Source organism: Solanum pennellii, chromosome 7 (assembly GCF_001406875.1).
Source record: "Solanum pennellii chromosome 7, SPENNV200".
NCBI lineage: Eukaryota > Viridiplantae > Streptophyta > Magnoliopsida > Solanales > Solanaceae > Solanum > Solanum pennellii.
The window spans coordinates 53,396,756-53,421,258 of record NC_028643.1 but is presented as its reverse complement, the minus strand read 5'-3'; the positions used below and the strand labels follow the sequence as shown (position 1 = coordinate 53,421,258).

Sequence of the window (24,503 nt, the reverse complement as noted above, 5' to 3'; positions counted from 1 at the left end):
ACAAATACAGAGTGAAAAACTTTGTGGCACTACTGAGAGAGTCAATTAGCAGTTCTTAGGATAGGTTCACTTCATTCTTGCGAAGTGTCCCAAATCACCGCATACATGATGAATATTTGAAAGATTATCTATGTCGAGGTCAAGATGATAATAAAAAAGCGGTGTTGGATACGATTGCAGGTGGTTCTTATGGGGTGTACCTTATGCCGATATTGCTGAAAAGTTAGAGAAAATCTCCCGAAATAATACAGCTTGGAGTACTAGGAAGTCAGATACTGGCAGAAACAACTTCGCAGTACAATCCGCACACAACTCAATCGCAGATGATCTTCGTGAGGAGATGGATCAATGAGAACTGAGCTTGGTTTGGTGTTAAAACATGTTGATGGGGTGCGGAAAAGGTAAATGCGGTGAAGTACTTGTCTAAACCACCACCGCCAAATGATGAATATTACTATGAGGAGGACTCCTATGCGATGAATGATCAGATGGGGGGTTTTCGATCGAACACCTAAGGATCCAATCAGGAGAATTGGCACCAGGGTCAAGGAAACCAAGGTCCGACTATGGTAATTATAACTGTGAGGGTCATTATGTCCGAGATGGGAATTACAACCGCGACACAACTGCAACCGAGGTAAGTATGGTAAGAAAAATGATAGGAGTGGGCCCTATGTTCCACCACAAAATTGTTAAGTTGCTCCTAGGGATGGTGGATGTAGTATGGCGCGAGTTTAGGATATGATGCATAAAATGATAATGAGGTTCGATGCTAGTGACGAGCACACTAAAGATCAAAGGAATGACGTAGTGGGTATAGGGCAGAAAGTTGATACATATGAAATCTTGATTCAGCATCTTGAGTTGCAAATGGCCGAATTGTCTGCAACTGTGAACACACGGCAACTGGGCACTCTTCTTAGCAACACTGTCCAAAATCAGAAAACTGATGGGCATTGTATGGCAATCACTACTCGGGGTGGTAAGAAAACCATTGACCCACCTATGCCGCTTTGTGTAGAAAAGGTGATAAGAGATGATGATACGTTGGTGGAGATTAATGGCGAGTTAGAAGATAAAACGGTAAAAGACGTTGAGGTGCCCCAAAAGGTGACCCCCATGCCTAGACCACCACCTCCTTTCCCACAAATGTTAGTAAAAAGACCGAGGATGGTAAATGTCGACGTTTTATAACAATGTTGAAACAGCTTTCTATCAATGTCCCTTCGGTAGAAGCTCTTGAACAAATGCCTGGTTATGTAAAGTACATGAAAGATTTGGTCACGAAGAAAAGATCAATCACTTTTGAGGATGATGATAGAATGCAGCACTGTAGTGCTATTGCTACAAGATCTCTAGTGCAAAAGAAAGAAGATCCGGGTGCTTTCATTTTTCCTTGTACAATCGAGTTATTACATTTTGCGAAAGCATTATGTGATCTTGGGGCAAGCATAAACCTCATGCCCCTCTCAATTTACAAGAAGTTGGGTTTGGGTGACCCAAAGCCCACTACGATGTGGCTACTGATGGACGATCGAACGGTAAAAAGGCCCATTGGTATACTCCATGATGTGCTAGTAAAAGTGGAGTCGTTCATATTTTTGGCCGGTTTTGTGATTCTTGATTGTGAGGTCAATTTTGAGGTGCCTATTATTCTTGGGAGGTCATTTCTTTGCTACAAGTAGAGCCTTGGCTGATATGGAAAAGGGCAGATGAAATTTCGATTGAACAATGAAGAAGTGAACTTCAACATTTGTAGGTCCATGATGCAGAGTGGTGAGCTCCAATCGGTATAGCTATATCCTACAGAGTTGAAGACTCATCTGAGGTACAGATGGAAGAGCATCTGGCTGTAGAAGCATTGGCGGTAGTGATCATTAATTTTGATTGTGATTGCATTGAAGAGTATGGGTTATTGGTTGCAGGACTTGATCGAGGTAATATTAGTTTTAAACCAAAGAAATTTGAGTTAGATATTCAACATCGCGAATCTCCACCCACGAAACCATCAATTGATGATGCTCCAAAATTAGAACTTAAGCCTCTACCACCTCATCTGAAGTATGTATTATTGAGAAAAGATGACACTTTTCCGGTTATTATTACATCATATTTTACTGTGCATCAAGTTGAGAGTTTGGTGAAAGTGTTAAAAAGGTTTAAAAGGGCTATTGGGTGGACTATTGTGGATATTATTGGGATCCCTCCGGTATTTGTTCTCATAAAAACTAACTCATGCTCGATCATAAGCCAAGTATTAAGAATCAGAGATGTCTAAATCCACCTATGCAAGAGGTAGCGAAGAAGGAAATTATTACGTGGTTGGATGCTAGAGTTATATATCCAATCGCTGATAGTAGTTGGGTATGCCCTATTTAGTGTGTACCTAAGGGGGAACGACTGTAGGCACCAATGAGAAAAATGAGTTTGTTCCAATGAGACTGGTGACTGGTTGGAGGGTTTGTATGGATTACCGAAAATTAAATGCATGGACTGAAAAAGACCATTTTCCTATGCCCTTCATGGATGAGATGTTGGATAGACTTGCCGAAAAGGGGTTGTACTGAATTCTTGATGGATTCGGGGTATAATAAGATTTCTATTGCGCCGAAAGATCAAGATAAAACCACCTTTACTTGTCCATATGGGACCTTTGTGTTCAAGAGAATACCATTTGGATTGTGCCATGCACACGTCACATTTCAGAGATTTATGATGTCTATATTTTCCGATAAGGTTGAGGACACTATTGAGGTGTTTATGGATGATTTTTCTGTGGTTGGTGACTCTTTTCAGCAGTGTTTGAGTCATTTGTCTGAGGTTCTTATGATCTAGTTCTAAACTGGGAAAAATATCACTTCATGGTGAAAGAGGGTATTTTATTGGGTCATCGCATTTCAGAGAAGGGCATAGAGGTTGATCGATCTAAAGTCGAGGTAATAGAGAGACTTCCCCCACCTATATCTGTAAAAGGTGTGAGAAGCTTTCATGGGCATGCAGGTTTTTACTAGAGGTTCATCAAGGATTTTTCAAAAATTGCGCATTTTTTGCGCAAGTTGCTTGAGAAAGAGTGTAAATTTTATTTTGATGAATCTTGTCTTAAGGCATTTGGTGAGTTGAAAGAAAAGTTGGTGTCTGCACCTATAATTGTTTTGCCGATTGGAGCAAGCCATTTGAGGTAGTATGTGATGCTAGTGGGGTTGCTCTTGGTGTGGTATTGGGCAAAGAAGGGACAAAATCTTTCACCCCATTTAATATGCTAGTAAAGCTCTAAATGAAGCCGAAAAGAACTACAACGTGACTGAGCAAGAGCTCCTTGCAATTATCTTTGCTTTGAGAAATTTCACTCCTAATTGCTTGGAACTAGGGTTATAGTGCATATTGATCATTCTGGTTTGAGATATTTGATTGTAGAGAAGGATGCAAAACCGAGGTTGATTCGTTGGGTATTGAGGTGATTAATAGAAAAGGGACCAAAAATCAAGTTGCTGATCACTTGTCGCATTTAGAAGATGAAGCAATGAGAGAGTTGGGGGATAAGACTGAAATTGATGATACATTCCCCGATCAGTATGTATTGGCCGCCTCTCAAGACTTGATTCTATGGTTCGCAGATTTTGCGAATTATCTGGCTAGCGATATCGTCCCACCGACTTGTCCTTTCATCAAAGGAAAAAGTTCATGTATGATGTGAAAAAGTTCTTTTAGGATGAGTCATATTGTATAGGAGTTGTGGTGATGGGCTTATTCGGCGTTGTGTGCCACAAGTTGAGATATCGAGTGCTTCCGAGGCACGTCACTCTTCACCCATAGGTGGACATCATAGTGGTATCTAGACCGCTCACAAGATCTTGCAATGTGGCTACTATTAGCAAACTATCCACCAAGATGCCCATGAGTTCGCTAAGGCATGTGATAGATTCCAAAGAGATGGTTGCATATCGAGAAAGCAAGAGCTCCCTTTAAATACCATTCTTTTTATTGAGATAATTGATGTGTGAGGTATTGACTTTATGTGCCCTTTTGTGAGTTCTCATGGATTGAATTACATTCTAGTAGCGGTCGACTATGTGTCTAAATGGGTGGAAGCTATCGCACTCGCAAATAATGAAGGGAAGAGTGTCACCGCGTTCTTGAAACAGAATATATTTTCTCAATTTGGTATCCCAAGGGCTATTAATTGTGATGGTGGATCCCACTTTTACAACAAATTGTTTAAGAAATTATTGGAGAAATGTGGTGTTTGTCATAATGTGGCCACTCATTACCATCCTCAAACTAAAGGGCAAGTTGAGGTGTCAAATAGGGAGATTAAGCAAATTTTGTCGAAAACGGTGAATGCTAGTAGCACGGATTGGTCAAGGAGGCTTGATGATGCCCTTTGGGACTACCGGACAGCATACAAGACTCCCATCGGTATGTCCCCATACCAACTTGTATATGGGAAGGCTTGTCACTTACCGGTTGAATTAGAGCATAAAGCCTTGTGGGCATGAAAAAGTTGAAAATGGATTGGAATAAAGCTATTGAACAGAGGATAAATGGGTTGAATGAGCTTGATAAATTTCTCCTAAAAGCTTATGAAAGTTGAGACCTCTACAAAGAAAAGATGAAGAAGTACCATGACCAAAAGATTGAGAAACGCGATTTTTTGGTTGGGGATTTGGTGCTTTTATTCAATTCTAGGTTGTGTTTGTTTCCAGGAAAACTCAAGTCCAAATGGAATGGTGCTTACTTTATCACCCAACTATTCCCTCACGGAGCAGTTGAGTTGGAGAACAAGGAGGGTGTGCGGTTTAAGGTGAACGGACAACGAACAAAAATCTCTCTGAGGCATGCTGAAACAGCGAATGAAGTGATTGAGGCATACCATCTTGATGAAGTCGGAGTAATCAAGTGTCCTACGTCATGCCGCGATGTTAAATCAAGTGCTGGTTGGGATGCAACCTAATATGTATCCTCTAGCCAACTATAGGTTTCTAGTTATAGTTGCATGTTTCTTTGCTTTTATTTCCTTAAACGTCCCGTCTAAATATTTGTTTTCTGTTTGTTAAAAGTGTTGGCTAGAGCATAGTTTAGGGTCCGTGTCAAAAAAAATGTCCAAAAAATACAAAAAGAATAGCTTAATGGGTGTTAAATTTGCATGTATCACATCACCAGAAAATCTGAAGAAAATTGGTCTGCAGCACCCTTTGACAGACCCATCGATGGACCGTCACGCTTGTGCGGATTGTCGCAAGCATCAATCGTGCCCAGTTATATTTTTCAAATTTATCTAAGTTATGGAACGCATGACGGACCCCCACGAAGGACCGTTAAGCCTGCGATGTACCGTCGACGGGGACAAGTCGCGTCAAAACCAGTAAACCGAACCGGCCAATATTAAAAGATGTAAAACATTTTAACTTCCCACACTACTGAGGGTGTCAAGACTACAGAGGGAGTGGGTTTCGAGACACCGGACTCACCAACTTGTTGATCGCCGGCGCTTTGCGCCTCAGGTTTGCTTCACCTATCGCTCTATTATTCTAAATTCTTCTATGCACTGGAGACAATAGCATATATTTTTTTTGGGGGTGGGGTAAATGGAAAGTGAGTGCTAGGGTTAAGTCTGAGTAGCCCAACTCATGATCCTCTTTTGGGGTTTTCTTGCTTGTGTTCTTTTTCCCCAAGAGACTGATTATTTTTATTGTTGAACCGGCATGTCTAAATCTTGTGTACATAGTATAACTCTGAAGCATGATGCCTAAAACACAAATGATATCCTGATGTTATGAAAATGATGCATGACTAGGCATAGTAACTGATAAATGTGTGGCTATAAGCATGATATAGAGATACACTATGGCATGACCCTAAATCTAAGATTCGAACTAGGTGTCTGATAATCTTGTAGAGTAATGAGATGTCAAGTTAGAGTGAGGAAAATCTGGATATTCCACCATTGGTACTGAGCTAGAACTTGCCTAGTTAGTCTTGCTAAAAGTAAGTTGTAATAGACAATTAGGAGAGAATCATAGGCCCTTGTTTGAAATAGTCAATATTTAGCCTAAAATAACAGAAAAACCAGATGAAGTAATCCCTTATTGATCCAAATAGTTTGAGCTTAAAATAGATTTTTTTTCTTCACCCCTTCAGATCTTTTCTGGGAACAATGTGTTGGCCCTGGTCCCTCCTTGGACATGTGCACCTCAGCTTATGCCAAAAGCATAAGTTGAGGGTGGCTAATGCAAAAAACTACCTTGTCGTGGCCCTGACACAATTTTGGGTATCGTGAACCTTGACTCATGGCAAAGCCATGAGTTGAGGGTGGCTGTTATGAGGAATACTCTGAAAAGTGGGGTTGAAAGAATAAAGAGGAAGAAAGAACAAAACTACATTAACTCAAGAGTAAAAACAAAAAAAAACACAAGAAAAGAGAAGAGTCACTTACACATAAGGAGAAGAAATGGAGAATAGCAAGGTGAAAGAAAATTGAGATATATGGTAAAATAAAACGATAAAAAGGTATGACGCTTAGCTGACATGTCAAGGAGTGCAACAAGTCAATAAAATATACCTAAATATACCCTACCTGACCCTAAGCCTATGTTACACACTAAGAAAGTCCTATCGTAATCCTAAGAGTTGTTATGGCGAACATAAAGCAGTGAAAATAAGGGCAAGCCTATGGCAAGATGTGTAAATGAGTTGTGAAGTTGTTCTGAGAGCGAGTGTTGAAAAGTAATCCATATAATCAAACTGTAATCATTATGTGAAAAATGAGGATGTTATTTTGAAGTGAGGACACTAGTTGCAATACTGGAAAAATTAGCACCTAGGTGAGAGATCGAAGAGAATAGGTGTCAGTTTGTGGTGAGTCTGTGTCATGATCTGATCCACATAATTCATGCCCAATAGTGATAGCATGCATGTACATAATTATAATAATCAAGATTGATAGACAAATGATTGTGAAAGCTAAAATACAGATACTCTTGTACAAAGATTTTGTAGTGAGTCATAGTGCGTCGCTTGAGGACAAACAACAAATTTAAGTTGACGGTGTTGATGTATCATGGTTTCACGGTTCTTTCAATGCCTTTTCCTTAAGTTTAGTGTGTGTCTAAAGACTTTTTGTATTGATTTTTTATGTAGTTTATATTTATTTCAAGGAAATCTGTCCAAAGGATAACGCAGAGATTTTGAGATGAAATTGTAGAAGTGACCACCTACGGACCCCATGACGGTCCGTCTGACTGTGATAGTCTGTATGGGTCAACCGTCGTGAGAAGATAATGGCTGTTGAAGGAACTTGGGGAATTCTGGACAAGTGTGGGACTACAGAAGCTCACGATGGACCGTCATATACACGACGGTCTGTTCTGCACATTTATCAATGCTAACAGATAGTAGTCCCAGTACCTAACTTCAGAAGATTCTAAGTGTCGTGGAACGAAACCCCTCGACAGACCGTCGTGCTTGCAACGGTTCGTCACACTTGTCCGTCGAGGGTAACAGAGAGTTCATGAAGAAAAGCAACAGAAAAAGAGCTAAGTATGGAGCGACGAAAGACCACGAAGGTTCCTCGTGTCCACGACGGTTTGTCGTGTCCACAACAGTCCGTCACGAGGGTCGTCGACTCAGTTGCGTTTTGGGCAGATTTTTCCTTAAATAGATTTCCCTCTTTTATTTGATTTTGTTTCTAATAAATAGTCTGAAAAACCTCGTTTTTGGGGTTAGACTCTTGGATAATTTTTAGTTTTATTGTCTTAGTATTGAACTTTCGATTTTGGGATTTGATATTACTTATCCGGAATCGATTATTGGTGTTTTGTGATTTATTCAAGTAAATTTCTGGATTTTTTTCATTCTCATCAAAGTATGTGCATGAATCCTTACATTATTATTATGAATTGTATGATTATTAGCATGGGTACTAAAGTCCATAACAAGGGTTGTGGAACCTTGGGTGAATAACAAGGTAAAACCTAGATAAAATAACGATTCTAGAATAGTATGTTGCATGTATTGCGAATTCTTTCGCTTAAAAGGTTTTTAACGGATGGACAACGTTAGAACTCACCTTATTGCTACTTTCCGGACCAAGGATATAGATAATAGAAAAATAATTATCAACATAGATTTAGTGTATACTATTTAATAGGCTAGTGTCAGTTGGTACAAAGTAAAAACTTAGTCAAATATCGAATAGGATGCTTAATATGAGGTAAAGATAAGGTTTAGTAAAGAAACACACGTTGCCGGACCAACGTGTGGAGTGAAATTCTCTAGATGTCGTATCAAGGATTAAGAGATACCTAACTTATCACTTTGCATGCAAGATACTAGGAAAGGATTGGTATAGCTAGAATCACTGAGTTACGAGCTTGTGGGATACACTTGCGCCCAAGTAACTCTCATTACTTGATTAAACTCCAATACTTTGACCTTTCACTTGTTTATTTTAATTTAGCTAATTGCTTTCATTAATCAAAGCCCCCTTTAGTTATTTGTTTTCCGGAAATAATTGACTAAATAGAATTAATAATAGAATAAAGTTAAGTCTGAACCATTTTCCTCGTGGGAACGATCTCAACCTCACTAGTTGGGTTCTTTACATGATGCGACCGATTTTACTTCATTTCAAGAAGTAAATATGAGTGTATCAATGTTGAGTTCTTGTGAGTTGTGAGAAGGAAATGTCTTATAATGAAGTGTTAAGCCTTAAGTGGGGTAATTGAAGTTTTGAAAGTTTCCTTGTTGAAATCATATTCTTTATGTTGTTTTGACTTTTTTTATTGGTTGGGCTTCTAGTCTCGAGTCTATTCATTCCTTCAAAAGAATTTTAGTGTCATTCGGGGATGAATGTTCCTAAGGGGGGGATAATGTAACACTTCGAAAATCCAATATAAGTCTTAAGGCCTAACATAGGTGCTATGGGGTCTAAACACCATTAAAAGACGTATAATGATTTATATTAGTCATTTAGGAGTTTTAGGAACTAAAACATTCAAGAACGTCTTGAAATTTGGTTCAAGGACGTATTAGCGTGCCTTAGCCTATTTGACTAACTTTTAGGAGTCGAAAATTCATGAACTTAGGTTGAAGGGTGTATAACATGCATTTAAGGTGATTATTGGTCGAAACGTCTGGGTATGACTCCCCAAGACCAACAAAGTTCCCTTAAGGAGTACCCTAGCACGTTGGAGGCAACACTGCCTCGGCAGTGTGCACCAACGAGACTCAAACGATGGCTGGTGTATGAATCGACGAGCATCGATTCCAATCGTCGTCCTAAACTTATCTAAAATGTGGAAGCCCTCGCCTGCACAAGTCTTTGACCAAGACAACAGTTGACGAAGGGGGGACCAACTGTCGACTCACAGACGGCCCATCGACGGGGTTCTATCTTTGAGGGTCCAAGTTCTTGAACACTCTAATTTCATTTCATTCAAAATAATTAAGGGGTTTAAGGGTTATTTAGGGATTTAAGGAAGATTAATTAACTAATTTAAACCCCCATATAAAGACCCTAACCCTCATTAGATAAAACAAAACTCTAAAAATAAATCCTCTTCCTTCTCTCTTCTTTCTCTCTCTGTCGGAATATAACATTGAAGACAAGCCTGGGGGAGGTTTTGAGGGTTAGAAAAGGGACGAATTCACCATCAATTCTTCATCAATTAACAAGGTATGTGATCTAATGCACCTTTGGGACTCTTTCCTCAAAGGTTTCCTTCAAAATGGATTTCCAAAGTTGGGTTTTCAAGTTGGTTTCACTCAATTATTAATTTGATTTTATGAACTGAGTTTGTTATGTTTTATATAGGGTATAATTGATATATTAACATGTATTTTAACTTGATTATGGTAAGTTACGATGGTTTGACCTAAATCGAGTAGCATGATCCTTAACCCTTAACCCTAGGTTTGATCTTGATGTAAATGGGGTTGTCATTGATTCAATTGTCTATATTATGGGTTAAATCACTATTAGATGATGTTTTTGCACCAATCATTAACAAATTCGAATGAATTGTAGTCTTTTATGCAAAATTTTATAAGTGATCTAGGTTATGGAAATTGACCTAAGTAATCTTGTTTTAAGCATTGATTTTGGATTGAATTATGTTGTAGTGACACTTCTATTATTATTATCATGTTGATTTTTGAATTATGATGTGGAACATCTAAATTGGATTTAATTGAGAGTTTATGGTAAAGCCTAAAAGATAAACTATGAAGTAGACTTTGTAAGTCTTCGAATGTCTATCTTTACTTCCAATCGTGATTGATTATAGTTAAGTCATGATGTTATATTGGAGTATGCCTTGTATTAGGATTGATAGGGTGGTATGATGTATAATTGAAATGTCTTGACTATGTTGTGAGGTTGATTAACATGTATGTGATTAAGTATGGTGATGACTATCAATGTTCCTTGTTATGCTACGAAATGCTAATGTATTAACCTCCCGTATATGAATTGTGACAAAAGGACTATACTCATGCAATTATTATTGAGCTATTGATGATGGTGATTATACAAGGGGTATACCCTATGACTAACTAAGATATGATCGATAGTTAAAGGCTTAATGACATTTCAACGAAGGGACTTAGCTTAGCACGGAGTGAACTTGATAATGGGAGGTGGAGACTTTTCATAGAGGATGATTTTCCCTATAGTTCTACATGAGATGTTGACTTCCCAAAGATAAATAATAATCCAATAGATTCCCATGAGAGGAGAACCCAACTACGACGTTGTATGAAGAGGGAATATACTATCTCTTTGTTCTTGAACTATGTTGCCCCAATAGGAAGACTAGCTAGTTGATCCACCTAGAAAGCTATGTTTATGTTTGGTTTTACTTTGGCCGGTAGACCACCTTTCATCGGTGTAAGGTTTTAGAACACCGGATTCCACACTTAGCTCTTGTGGTCTATGTCGATTAAGGCATGTGTTCACTAAATTAAAATAAATTAATGAAGTATAAACAAACTAAGGTTACTTCAGAGGTTTAACTTAGCCTAGGTAGGGGTATGGGACTCTACTTATGTCTTGCACTAGTTGACCTTGATGGAAGCTGTAGGAAGTTGATATTATGTATGTATATGATGATAACATATTGATGCTACAATATTAATGATATTATATGATGATGATTATCCTCTTAAACATGTAATTGGGTTAAACTATCAAAGTATGATGTTATGTGTTCTTAAAGGTTATGTTAGGTGAAGTTGGACATTGGTCATGGTTTCTTGTTGAGGCTACTTGGTTGAGTAAAGTTATGGGACTTTGCTTGGTCATTGCACTTGTTGACTCGATGATGATTCATTAGTAGTTGTCTAGATTATTATGATATTATTAACTCTTACTCATGCTTGTGATGTTAATTCCTTGATGATAGAGTTGTATTAGATTATGGGCCAAGTATGTGGATATTCATATTTCTAGGTTGAGTTTGTAAGCATGTGTTGTTGTTTGGTATGACTTGCTTGATTGTGCATAAGACTTTTTAAAAGGGTAAATGAGCATGGTTTAAACTAAATGTCCCGTTTTAGCATGTTTTGCTATTATTTGTGTATATGGTCTCATACTTAGTACAAGTGGCGTACTTTCCAATTTCTTCCTCTTTCCCAAATATTTTAGGTTACGGTCGTTGAAGAATCATTCGAAACGACTTGAAGAAGGCTTGGATATTCTCTATCATCCAAATGGGTAGGTCCTCACTTTTCAAGGGCCATGCCAATATCTTGCTTATGAAGTTTCTTTGTTTTTATAAGACTTTTATGTTAATTCCACTTTCATTTGAGTACGATTGTATAAGCCTATATGTGGCTTCTTTACATTTGAGTACGATTTCAACTTTCATGATCTTTAGATGGTATGAGATGAGATAATCCTTAAGACTATCTTCTGTCTTATGTATATATTTATGTGCCACAAAAGTACAAGGCTATGTAACCTTCTTATATGAAGGGTCTATCTATACTAGATATGTATATTATGTATATGTAGAGGTCTATGTAAACCTCCAAATAGAAGTAATAAATGTTTTAAATTTCCGCTAAATTCGACTTATGAATGTGATGATGTAAACTATGAGGCTAGTCCTAGTCCTCAAAGAGGGCGACGTCGCAGGAAACATCTACGGGGTAAACCCGGATGTGACACAAAATATGATGAAATATGAATATTTGCCAATTAGGAGTGCCTACCTATCTCAACGATGTAGTTAGACAACTAATTGGAGTAGGCGATTAGAGGTAGGGAGACCATGATCATAAAGTCAACCCTGTAAATAAATAATTTTATAATCGTAATTAGTTCATCTATGAGGTGTGATGAATGAAACCCTATACATGTTGCAACCTTGGGATTCTCCTATCACTGTGAGTAATTTTATTATTTAGCTCCTACATTCTTTTCTTTACAAATAAAATCAAACTATTTTGGCACTCTTAAATGAATAATTAGACTAGTATAATTTAGTAAAATAGTTAATCGACAAGTTCATTGGGTTCGATACTCTGAATATTTTAAGAGTCGCTATTACTTGCGCGACCACGTACATATGCGTGTGAAATTGGGAGCAACAAGTTTTAGGAGACGTTACCAGGGTCTCAAAATTAACTATCCTTTTAGGTTATGCTTTTTATTTATTGGTTTATCTATTTTCATACATAGGTTTTCTACTACTTAATACTCTTTGTGGATGAACGGGAATTATGATTATTCTTATGTGGAAAGACCTTGTCCTTGTTGCAAATGAGCCCACTTTTGGCAACAATGTCAATATATTTTCACGGGATTGTGTGCACCATCTTAATCCTATAAATTTTTAGTATTTTGTGGGTCAGTTGTACCGTGTTTTTCTACCCCACTCCAAACCCCTACCATGATGATTCTAATAATCTTTGTTCCTTTAATGGTATGGATTCATTCAGTAAATTAATAGAGGAATATGAAAAGCTTCATAGGATAACCATACATGTGATGTAACGCTTCATTACAACTAATACGATATTTAGCAGCAATTATTAATGACAATAATATAATTGCCGCTAAATCATGTTTTAAAGTCAATTATAAATGGCATTTGTCCTTTCGCCGATAATATTATAGCCTTTTAACGACAATTAATCTGACCTTCAAAGAAAATTACTTGAAAAGTCTAATGCATACAAACAAATTCCTTTCAATTAAATAAATTCCCAAATATTCTCTACCCCAATTCATTCCCCAAATTCTAAGGCTCGTCACTCTTTTCAATTCCATCTAAAGCGGTAGACTTGAGATTCACGAGATTGATCGGAGCTCAAGCAATTTCTCTGAAGCACCAGCAAGTCTCCTTCCATGGCTATGGACGACATATTCAGACAGAAGCACCGACAATTTTCATTCTTTCAGTATACTCGCTCTTACACTTCCAACCGGTAGAATCTCTCTTTAATTTTCTTCTGAATTTCAGCAACCTACTGATGAATCTCGCACTCTCTTTCTCGCTGGTAATGTATACATGCATGTGCTATCAGCCTATAAGCTAATAAATATGCCTTTCAACTTTAATTTTCTTATAATTTGGTTTAAAGACGTTTATAAGTTTAGGAATGTTACTAGATTCACAAAGTGTTCGACAAAATATCTAGAGAAAACTTGATCTACTGCTCTATCAGTTTTTAGTTTTTTTGTTGCGATCTTGGCATTTTCTATCAATTTTACTTAGACAACTTTTGAGAATTTCACTTTTAAAAAACTTGACTTGATTTTATTAGTGTACTATAGCTTTGGCGAAAGTATTAGCTCCAAAAAACAGACGAGAAAGATTTATCTTCTCATTAGAAAGGTAAGTCATTAACTAATTCTTAAGAATCTCTCTTGTTTCTAGATAAATTCCACGTATAATTTGATTCTATATAGGCAAAAATTAGCAAGGGACATCACAGTTTGGAGTTTAGATTTGGTTGAGGAGGATTCGCATAGGAAGTTCTCAAGCAAATAGGATGTCAATATACTGGCATAACTCTTTCCGATTGGCAGCTGGAGTATGCAAAGTTGAGAGTTGAGCGAGCAGACCTTCAGGTATACAACTTGCATTGTCTATTGAAGTTCAAAGTAGCTATGTGACTAAAATAAATAATTTCTATATGTTGAGGCAAGTGATAAAAGCAATTAGGAAATTGCACTTCATGATCTTAAACCTTCAATAACTAAAATGGTTCGTTTATTAATCGTGGTGTCTGGGCCAACTTAGGCACAATTTGTTACTTCTTTATACTTCCTATTGACATAGAAACATGATCTATTTTTTATTTGCAAGAGAAAGACGAGTTGTCTGTAATATTCAATAGATTTCAAGTCAATGTTATACGATAAATATGACAGGATTATATCAGTGTATGCTTTTATCCGTCTAGGTATTAACATATTGTTTGTAGTAGTTAAAATATGTCATGCCAATACTACAATTGTATTAATTATCATTTCACCGAGGTGTTTGAACATATTGGTCATGATTTTAGAGGGGAATTCTTTAGTTGTTGCGAGTCTGCATTGGCAGAAGATGGGCTTCTAGTTATGTAGGTAATGAACACATTTAACACGACCCTTCAACATTTTCCACATTTTTTTGTCTTTTCTAAATTTCTCTTGAATCACAAGTGTTTGCTTTCCTCAAGTTTAGTTCAATGACAGACGTGACGTATGTTGAACACATACAAAGCTCGAACTTCATGAAAGAGTATATATTCCTAGGTAGCAGCTTGACTGTACTAAATCGAGTAACATCAGTCATGACTTCTGCATCCATCCTATGGTAACAAAGATTTTATTTTGTAATTTTTCTCTAGTGTGCTTAACCTGTCAATCTTACAAAAACATTTCTTTTTGAAAGAATTTGATAATTAAATGAAACAAGTGCAATGTAGTGTACCTGGAAGATATAGGTTTTATTAAGTTTGATTGTTCTTTTTATTGCAACACAGAAAGACCTTGAAGAAGCCACGAAAGCCTTACAAGAAAAAACAATTGTATGAGAATTGAAGCTTGTAGAAGAGTATGGACTAAGGTGCAAGAGGGCGCTTTGGAGAGTTCAGTAGTTTGAACCGTATCTGGAATGCTGCTAGAATGCTTCTGACATTGGATGAGAAGAATCTACGTCGTATTATTGAAGGTGAAGATCTCTTGAGGAGGATTAATAGGTACGGATTGTTGGATGAGAGCCAAAACAAGCTCGATTTCGTCTTGGCACTCACTGTGGAGAACTTTCTTGAGCGTCGTCTCCAAACACTAATGTTCAAGACTTGCATGGCTAAGTCAATTCATCATGCCAGAGTGCTCATCAAGCAAAGGCATATTAGAGTTGGGAGGCAGGTGGTGAATGTTGCTTCTTTTAGGGTGCGAGTAGACTCCCAAAAGCACATTGACTTCTCTCTCACTAGTCTGTTTGGCGGTGGGTGTCTTGGAAGAGTGAAGCAAAAGAACCAAAGTCTGCTGTCAAGAAGGCTGCTGGTAGTGATGGTGATGATGAAGAGGATGAAGAATGATCAACTTAGTGTTTTGGTATATTTGGCTTGTAGTACTGACCTATCGTATTTTTTCTGGTAATTGTGGCTTATCTTTATGTAGTAGTAAAAATATTAAACAGAAGTTTCTAATCATAAATTTTTCACTGTTTTAAGAGTTTGGATTAAAAAAAAGTTTGATTGTTCTTGAATGACGTGGTTTAAGTTTGATAATTCTTCAATTACTATCTTTGTATTGATTTCTCTGGCTATACATATGAATTAAGGTTAATTTATGGTCAATTATAATTTCCACTAAAATAGGTCTTATTTATCGGCAATTATAATTTATGAATATGGAACCTTTACCAGGAATAGCGATTGCCGCTAAAAGTAAATACCTTTTGCGGCAATTTACTGGTCTTTACTGGTACTCTAAATTAATGTCGCTAAAGTCTTTAGCGAAACTGGATGCATTGACAATAGATTAAATGTCGCTAAAGATTTTGTGGCAATAAAAATTGCCGCTAAAAGAAAAATTAAATGCCACTAAAATTCTCTTTTGCTGCAGTGCTTATAGATAGAAAAATGAAGAATTTTTAAAGATGTTGGGTTTTTTCTTGCATAATCAGAACCTAAACAATGGATTGAATGAAAATGTTATTGTGTTTTGACGCTATAAAATCCAATTATGGGTTTTGTGATACTCAAAAGGCACTCACAAGTAAAATAGAGGTTCTAAAATGGGAGGATATACAATGCAATCAGACTTCTCTTGAAGATGCAACATTTCAGAAATAGTACAAAAGTGAGAATGTTCTAAATAATGTTGCTTTGGAGTCGAAGCATCTTAAATCTCCTTCAAAACACTTTTCTATAATATGCTTAGATGGCGACATGAAATTTGAGTAATCTAAACTAATGCATGAGTGTATAGATGAGGAACGAGACCCCTATATCTTAAAGTTTTTAAGTCCACTTAGACAAAACGACATTCCTCACCTAAGGACATAGAAATGCAAAATGCAAAATATATTACTTGGTTCCTTTATCTTTAAACCACCACCAATAAAGATGAGCGAAAAAAATTGATGCAAAGATAGGGGTAAAATTCATAAGTTCAAATTAGAAGTATAAGTGGCGTATTTATATATGTCGTGTCGTGATGATAATTAGGCGTTTATTGGGAGGCAACCCAATTAGAAGTGTAACTTCTTATTTTATATTTTTTATTTTTTTTAATCTCATTTATTTGCTTTTTTGTTGTCTTGTTTTTGCAGATTAGGGGAAGTCTGTGTGCCCAAAAGTTTGAAGCAAAGGAGAACGTTTGAGGTTAAGTGTGGGGTGCATACAAACCTTCATGAAAATTAAGAGAACATGCTACTAGCTAGGCCTTAATGGCCTGAGGAAGTTTTTCTAACCCTTGTTATAAATTTTATTTGATGTTTTGGGGGGTATAACATATTTTTAGGTGTGGGATGGAGGATTGAATTCCTAGTTTTTACTGTTTTATTGTGTCTTTTCTTATTTAAGGATGAGTTCCTTCGCTTTTGTTTTCGGTTCTTTTCCTGAGAATAGTCCCTTTGAACCAAGTGTCTTTTATTATTTAGGAATAATTTTTTTTTAAGAAAAAAAGAGAAGACCTTTTTGAGTGGTGTGATACTTGCTATTTAGGCCTAATTTTTGAGTAGTCATTTCTTGTGAATGCTTGATTAATAAGGAAATTGCAAACTCGGTGACACCAAGGCTCACAAATATGACTTTGTATATAATAATTTAATTTTGTATTTTGTTATGATCATGTCTCTCTTAAAAGTGAAATTGATCAATCTTAATTTATACTTGTTTCATGTGTGGTGAAAATTTTTTATTTCATGTTTTGCATCTTAGTCTGAAATATTTTCTGCATGTTATAAAAGCGAAATAAAAAGTATTATTTTGTTTACGAGATGATGATAAGATTTCTTTGATGTTCTTTTAAATTTTAGCCTTTTCAGATATTATACTAGTAGTTAGCCATTTTGAGTCTGCAACCTTTTGTTGGTAGTCATATTTTGCCCGTAACTATTTTTGAACACTTTATTTTTGCACCTTGCTCTCATGAGCATTGTAGCATAGATTTATTCTAATTGTTAATCTGGAAAAGAAAAAGATAATTGAGTGAAAAGGTAATCAAAGATAGCTATAAAGTTCTTAAAAAGCCCTCTTTGAAAGAATATGTCTTATATAAAAGAAGAGAAGAACAAAAGAATGACTAAACAAAAACCTTTGAAAAAAATGATAAAAAAAGACTGAAGCATTCTTGAGAAGAAAATAATGAGTGATGTAGTCTAAAATTGTAATGTCCTTAAGGAAGTGTAATAGTACTACAAATACGATCAGTGCAATATTATCTAACTGATGTGCGGGAGCTACCAATAACCGATAATAAAACAATATGAGCTAAATGTGGAGTCCAATGTATACTCCCCATCGAGAGGACTCAATGTATCTTTCCATAGGTATAGATGCATGACTGGCATGATAACTAAATGATTCCCATCGAGGGAACTTATACGCTACCTGGCTCGTCGTTTTCACACTATCTGGGTGATTAACCCTAGTCCAACTTGGTATTATGTGATTCCCATTGGATTAAGTGACTAACACAGTATGGCTGAATTACTATAATTTATTTGATAGCTCTAAACGGACATGTCCACTGAGAATGCAACATTATTAAACAGATTTTGACACATTCAGAACCGAGGCATGTACATGTGGAAGATTGATATATCTGACCTAGCATTTGTAATTAAAGAACTAAAGAAGTACATAACTTTCCACCTTTGTGCATGGCCTCCATTTGCCGACCGATTCAAACAACTGAACAAAATGCAAGGGATTAGTCCGAAGTGGACTGGAATTGACATCACATGTATCAAAAGAAAAGAGATGGAATTAATAACTAATTGGAAGCAACAATTAGAAACCAGGAAACTTCAATTATTATCATTATTTTTTACTAGAAAAGCTTTAATGGAGACAAAGATATGAAAAAGAAATCATCAGATGTGACCTCAATACAATTCAAGAAAGACAGAGATTTTAATAACTAAATTCATTAAGCATCAGACATAAATATAAAAAATCAATAGCGGTAGAAATTTGGACAGTAACAACGACATAGAAATCTAACCTTGTTAATAGTGAAAGAGACTTAATCACATATTCAGTAAACTCGAGATTAAAAAAACAAGGTCTAATAGGTAACAAAGTAAACAACAATGTGGCTTAACACATGATCGTTAGATCTCACTTGCACGCTGATAGAGATCAACTAAGAATAATCTCATTCTTTTACCGTAGTAGGCTACTAAAAGACTAACATATAACCAAACCAATAGCAGCTGACATTATACTAAAGAAAAAATAAGCATGCTATGCACATGAAAGACCACTACCGATAAATTCATGCTCCAAGTAATCTTAAAGACAAAACATAAACATAACCAAAAATAATAGATGTTAGGCAGAAAAAATGGGCTTAAAAAAATCATGATAGGCGGTAAGAGGCTAGTTGAGGTTCTACCTTTACATAGACAACCACATTAAAAGCAACAAATCAGCAGAGGTCGATACTTAAAGACGAAAGAAAAATTCAAATAGAAGCAAACTGATTCAGCAACAAGCATGTAAATTAATGCAGAATGAGAGGTGATAAGGACAAACAGATACTCTAAAATAACTTAAACATAAACAATCGTGCTTGGGTCTGTGGATTTATTAACATATTTCAAATCCAATTTAGATGACGGAATTCATGATCTAAACAAAGGTAAGCAACCGAAAGAGCACCACGAAGGGAAATTATAGGAGCAAACAAGGAAAAGAAACTGAGAGCTTTGTTGCATTTCAATAACAACAGTAGCAAAACTTCAAGGAAGAAGAAAGAAAATCTTTACCATTAATATAAATAATGTTAACATGTAATGATTAAACAGATTAAGAATATCTAAACGGAACACATAAAGCGAATAGGAATTGATCAACAAATCTAGAAAATATTTTACCTGAGCAATGACGGAGACAAGAACGAGCAGGGGAATAATAGCGAGTTCCACCACAAAATCACGAAGGGGACAGCCAAACGAAACGGCCTAGTTTACCCTTTCTTGAATGTATTTCTATATGTGTTTTATGACTAACTTCTTGAACTATCCCCTCTTCCTTAGTTAAATTTCTCTCACCTTTCTTCTGAATTTCCAACTAAAAAATTTCTCCCTTAGTGAAGAACGATCAACTCTTTTTTTATCAGTGGGGAAGAGGAAGTTTATATAGAATAAAATTAGGGTTCGAAAGAGGGAAAAATCCTGAAAATTGAATTCCAGGCCCACGAAATTTGGAGTTCCACACCCAAATTCTATTCATAACTAAGGAATATTCCAAGGGATTCACTCAAATTTTGAACGGATAGAATTGAGGCGGACGCTCCGGATCGATCGAACGTACTCTCTGCTTAACGTGTCTTCATTTCGTTGCTACAAGGGATGAGACGCGGCTACAACAGGATGAAATTGCTGCTGGGACAGTACTGCGTGTACTGCTTGTCCAAGAAAGGGAAGAAGATGACAACACAAAGCAGTGAACTGCCTATGTCACTGCTCCTTTCCGTCTATTTTGCCGCCACGTGACTTGTCGTTTCTGGCGTGAGAAGTGGTGAGCCGCGTACGGGACTTTTTTTGCCGTTCACTTGCACTATTGTTGCTGTGTTTTGATGTTGTGAAGACGTGTATTGCTGCTGTACGCTTCTGCGTTTCTTCTTGTGAAGAAGAGGAGGGATGGGTCGGGTCAGGTCAACTTCTTTTTGGTATATTTTGAAACTGTTGTACGTTGTATGGGTATCTTTTAGTGGGCTGCTGAGGTTGTGGTAATTGGCCCTGCCAATTTGGAAATTGATGGGTTTTGCTGTTGTGTCTCTTGAAGAATTGTAGTTTAGGGAGTTGTATTAAAAGGGGTCTAGAAAGAGAAGCCAAGAATGTGGTAAATTGACTTGAGAAAAGTGATCACACCAATTTTAATTTCTATCAAATTGAGGCAATTGGTTGAAATCGGCCAAAATCAAAATAAGATGAATTATTATAATTAGTTAACAAGCTTATTAATATTAACAAAATTAATCAATAAACTTAATTATAACCTAACTAGTTTAGAATAAAATTATCAATCAAATAACTAAATCCATATATTCAAGTGAGACTAAACCTTTTTAAGACGATTTTCGAATGTCCATAAAATATACTAAATATACATGAAATTGTAAAGGCTTTGCAAAAATAACAAAATTTCTTAAAATGACTTGGAAAATATCTCGAATTTAATAAAGTCAATTATTTCAAATTGTTGGAAACTTAAGAAGCTCGATAATTAATTATATCGGGGAGACTCAAAATTGGGTGTCACCAAAGATATTTGAATAATTATTAAAAAAGATTCAAATATAAAAATTATATTTAATTCGAAATTAAAAGTTCTAATATGCATTTATTAAAAAGTTTAAAAGGACTAATTGACAAATAATACAAATCTTGGAGGTAAATTTGAAAAGTTTTAAGAAGTGCAGGACCTATTTTGCTCTATATATGTTCCCTCCTCTTCAATTAGCCATCAAACCCTAATTTTTTGTAGACGCCACAATCCTTTGGTATGTTGATGACCTTCATGAGCTTGATGTTGTCACTCGAATGACATTCTTGAATTGATTAATGTTTGTTAAGGATGCAAATGACGATAGGTTCAAACATACGTCCTAGTAAGATGAGAAAATTCATTTGTTCGAGAATATATACTTCAGGTAAAATCATACATGTTAATTCCATATTATCAGAAATTTATTTGAATTAGGTTTTACACACAAAAATTAAATAAATTCTAGACAACGTTGTTTAATTTTCAATATAAGTGAGTAATTTTACATATGTGCTATAAATATATATTTGTTTGTAAAGTTTTTGGTATTAGTCATTCAATGATAAATTAAATAGAATGTCTTTTTATTCCAAAATTTTATAAAAGAGACTTCAGAATTATTAATTATTGTATGCTTAGTAAATTCATAGATCTGGCTTGTTAAGACGTGATGAATCATTCTATTATGCCCTTTTAAAATTGTATGATCGTAACCATTTGTTATGCTACATTAAAAGTATTTTCTCTAATGATTTTCTAGGCTTAAGTTTAAAGCTATATATATGTGTATATATATATATATATATATATATATATATATATACACTATAGTTTAGTCAAGAGAAAATCGAGGATGGGTGGTGCGACATGATGACTAGTGTTTTGCATGATTTGTAATGTTTTTATGAGGCATTGACAAGATTGTAGAATATAATGTATATCTTGTTTTTACTCATGGACATGAATTTATTGTCAAGTTATCAAAATGACTCTTTCAATGTTTGTATTCAATTTGTTTCAGGCGGAAGAGGGTTATGATCAACATCAAATAGATTTATGCTTCTACAGAGGGAGGTATTTTAAGAAACATAACATATTTTGCATGTACATTATTATTCAGTTTGAAATATATTATTTAGTGTAAAACTAGTATTATTTTAGTAATACAATAATTTACTAATAAAAATGGGTTCTTAATTAACTAAACTATATAAGATTGTACAATTCAAATTTCCTACACCTTCTTTTAGTATCTTCAAATTTTCATGTTTATCCTTATCAGTTTCCTGTGTTCTTCAGGAAGTTGAACTCTACTTCCAATATGAATTTCATGAAGAGCATTGTCGTCTAAACCTTTTTAATCGCGATTCAGAACATAACACATATTTTCATCTCTATTTGAAATTAGTATAATATATTTATAAGAAATAATGTTCTTTCCATCTTTGTAGAATCACCCATAATCAACACCGATCCAATTCAATGTTTGAAATTAGAATTGGCAAAGTTAACCATGTTATCAACACTAGTGGTCATCTCAAAAGTGAGACAAGACACCAACATAGACCCGACTTCATTAGTCATAACATTTTAATGACTTTTAATGCATTCTTTCTCAGTTTTCCTTCTTCGTCATAAGAAATCAGAAAAAAGTATTGAATAAACTTCTGAGGATCCTTTTGCTAATTCCTTCTGATGAATAGAGAGACTAGAGCTAAAGGGGAAGTTGAATCTTTCATTGAGACGGGAGACACCAAAAATATCACATTCTCCCAATGATAAATGCATGAAAATCTAAAAATTGTTCACCGATGAAGTCCATTCTATATTTGTGTCTCATCTCACTTCTCGGATGGCTGCTAGATTTGATGACACATTTTATTTTGCCAATTCTTCTCTCTCCAAATTGAATCGGACCAGTTGTTTATGATTTATTCGTTGAACATGCAATGAACTTGATTCCCTATACATATGATTTACTCACTACAACATGATACGAAAAAATGTTTTATATTTCAGAATTGGAGAAAAAAAGTTTAGACATTAGTCTCCGTGCAAATAATATTTGAAATGAAATTGAATACACTGAAGAAGATCAAGAAAAGGACAAGGTTATAAAGCAACATTTAAAAAAACAAATGTAGTATTCAAGAAAAATTGTTCTCAAATTGGACCGAAAAAATTGCTGATACTAAACAAGTTGAGATCTGAATGGTAGATGATGAGTAAAACATAGAGCTCACCATGGGATTAAGAAACATGAAATACAAAAAGTCTCTAATCCAATAAAAAATAGAATAGTCTACTGGGATATTAAATTACATAAGAAGGTAGCTTTCAAAGAATTGGATCAATACTTGGACGGCTACTTGTCTTAGGAAAAAGAAAGAGTGAACTCAAACATGAAATGATGATAATGCATGCTAGAACTTAAGTATCTCTAGTTAAACATGATTAATGTTTTGGGATATACAAAAGTTTGCCAATTTTAATACTTTAAAACCATATCCTGTTTAAATAAATCTGAAGTTTAACTTGAGAAAAATGTTTGGGGTGATTAACCAAGATTCCTATGGAAGTGCCACTTTGTGTAAAGCTTTTCCTACCAAAGGTAATTTATATCTACATAAATGTTATCGTAGCATCCCTATTTTTCAAAATCAAACAATTAAGTGTATGTTGGAAAATAAGAGAACATTATATTTGTCGTTTTGATTATGGACAAAGTAAACTATGATGTATTATATATCATAACAAAAACTGGAGAATTGTAGGTAAATAGGAGAACACATGAGTAGTTTTAATGATTTATAAGTGAACCAATCTATGCGTTATTTAAACACTGAGAACCTAGACCTACATCAAGTGAAGATGATGTGTAGAGTATAAGTTGGTACTGGAAAGGTACAGATAATGCAAGATAGAGTAAATATGAAATAACATATAACTAAATAAGCAATAAATTAAGTATATAATGTAAAAATGATATAGATAATTAATACTGAGCTAGGTAAATGCAAGAAAAAAAAGTTGTTATATGCTGAGACCGAATATTGATTGTACTGTGTAGGTCACTATTATATTGTTTTCGTACTATCCCCTAGCTTACATTACAACCGGTTAGAGTCCTTTTTTTATTCTATTCAAGCATGCTAAATTAGTTGATATGTACATAATGCGCAAGCATATGAATTTTTGTGAATACATGTAAATTTTATTTTTGAGTTTGAGTTGTTCTTTGATGCTAAATCATAAATGTATATTTAATATTTTGAATTAAGTGTGTGGAATGTTTCTCTTGTGAGAGCACTTGTTTCATGATGGATAAGTGTTTCTATTAACATTTTTTGATGAGAGTAGATGACCAAACTTAAATTTTATGAGTTAAAAGTTCTTGCTTGAGGTTAGGAGGTTAGAGGTTTGTTGTTTATTTGAATGTCTTGCATTATAACCGGGAATCATACTTGATTTTTGAAATTAATATATGGTCAAATTGTTTGCATCTACTTAAATGATGACATTCCTAGTATGATTTTCAGAGATGGACTTTAATGTTTGCT

General features: G+C 35.3%; 1 long non-coding RNA gene and 1 pseudogene across 1 annotated transcript; one reads left to right on the top strand and one right to left on the bottom strand.

Annotated features, from left to right (window-relative positions):
• Positions 1–1,834: 1,834 nt before the first annotated feature.
• On the top strand, positions 1,835–15,714 carry LOC107025080 (annotated as a pseudogene).
• A 2,434-nt stretch (positions 15,715–18,148) lies between these two features.
• Positions 18,149–20,461, bottom strand: LOC107024661. Its single transcript, XR_001457381.2, has 2 exons — positions 19,548–20,461; positions 18,149–18,394 (listed from the first exon to the last, which is right to left on the bottom strand). It is a non-coding gene; the product is annotated as an uncharacterized LOC107024661 (long non-coding RNA).
• Positions 20,462–24,503: the final 4,042 nt, after the last annotated feature.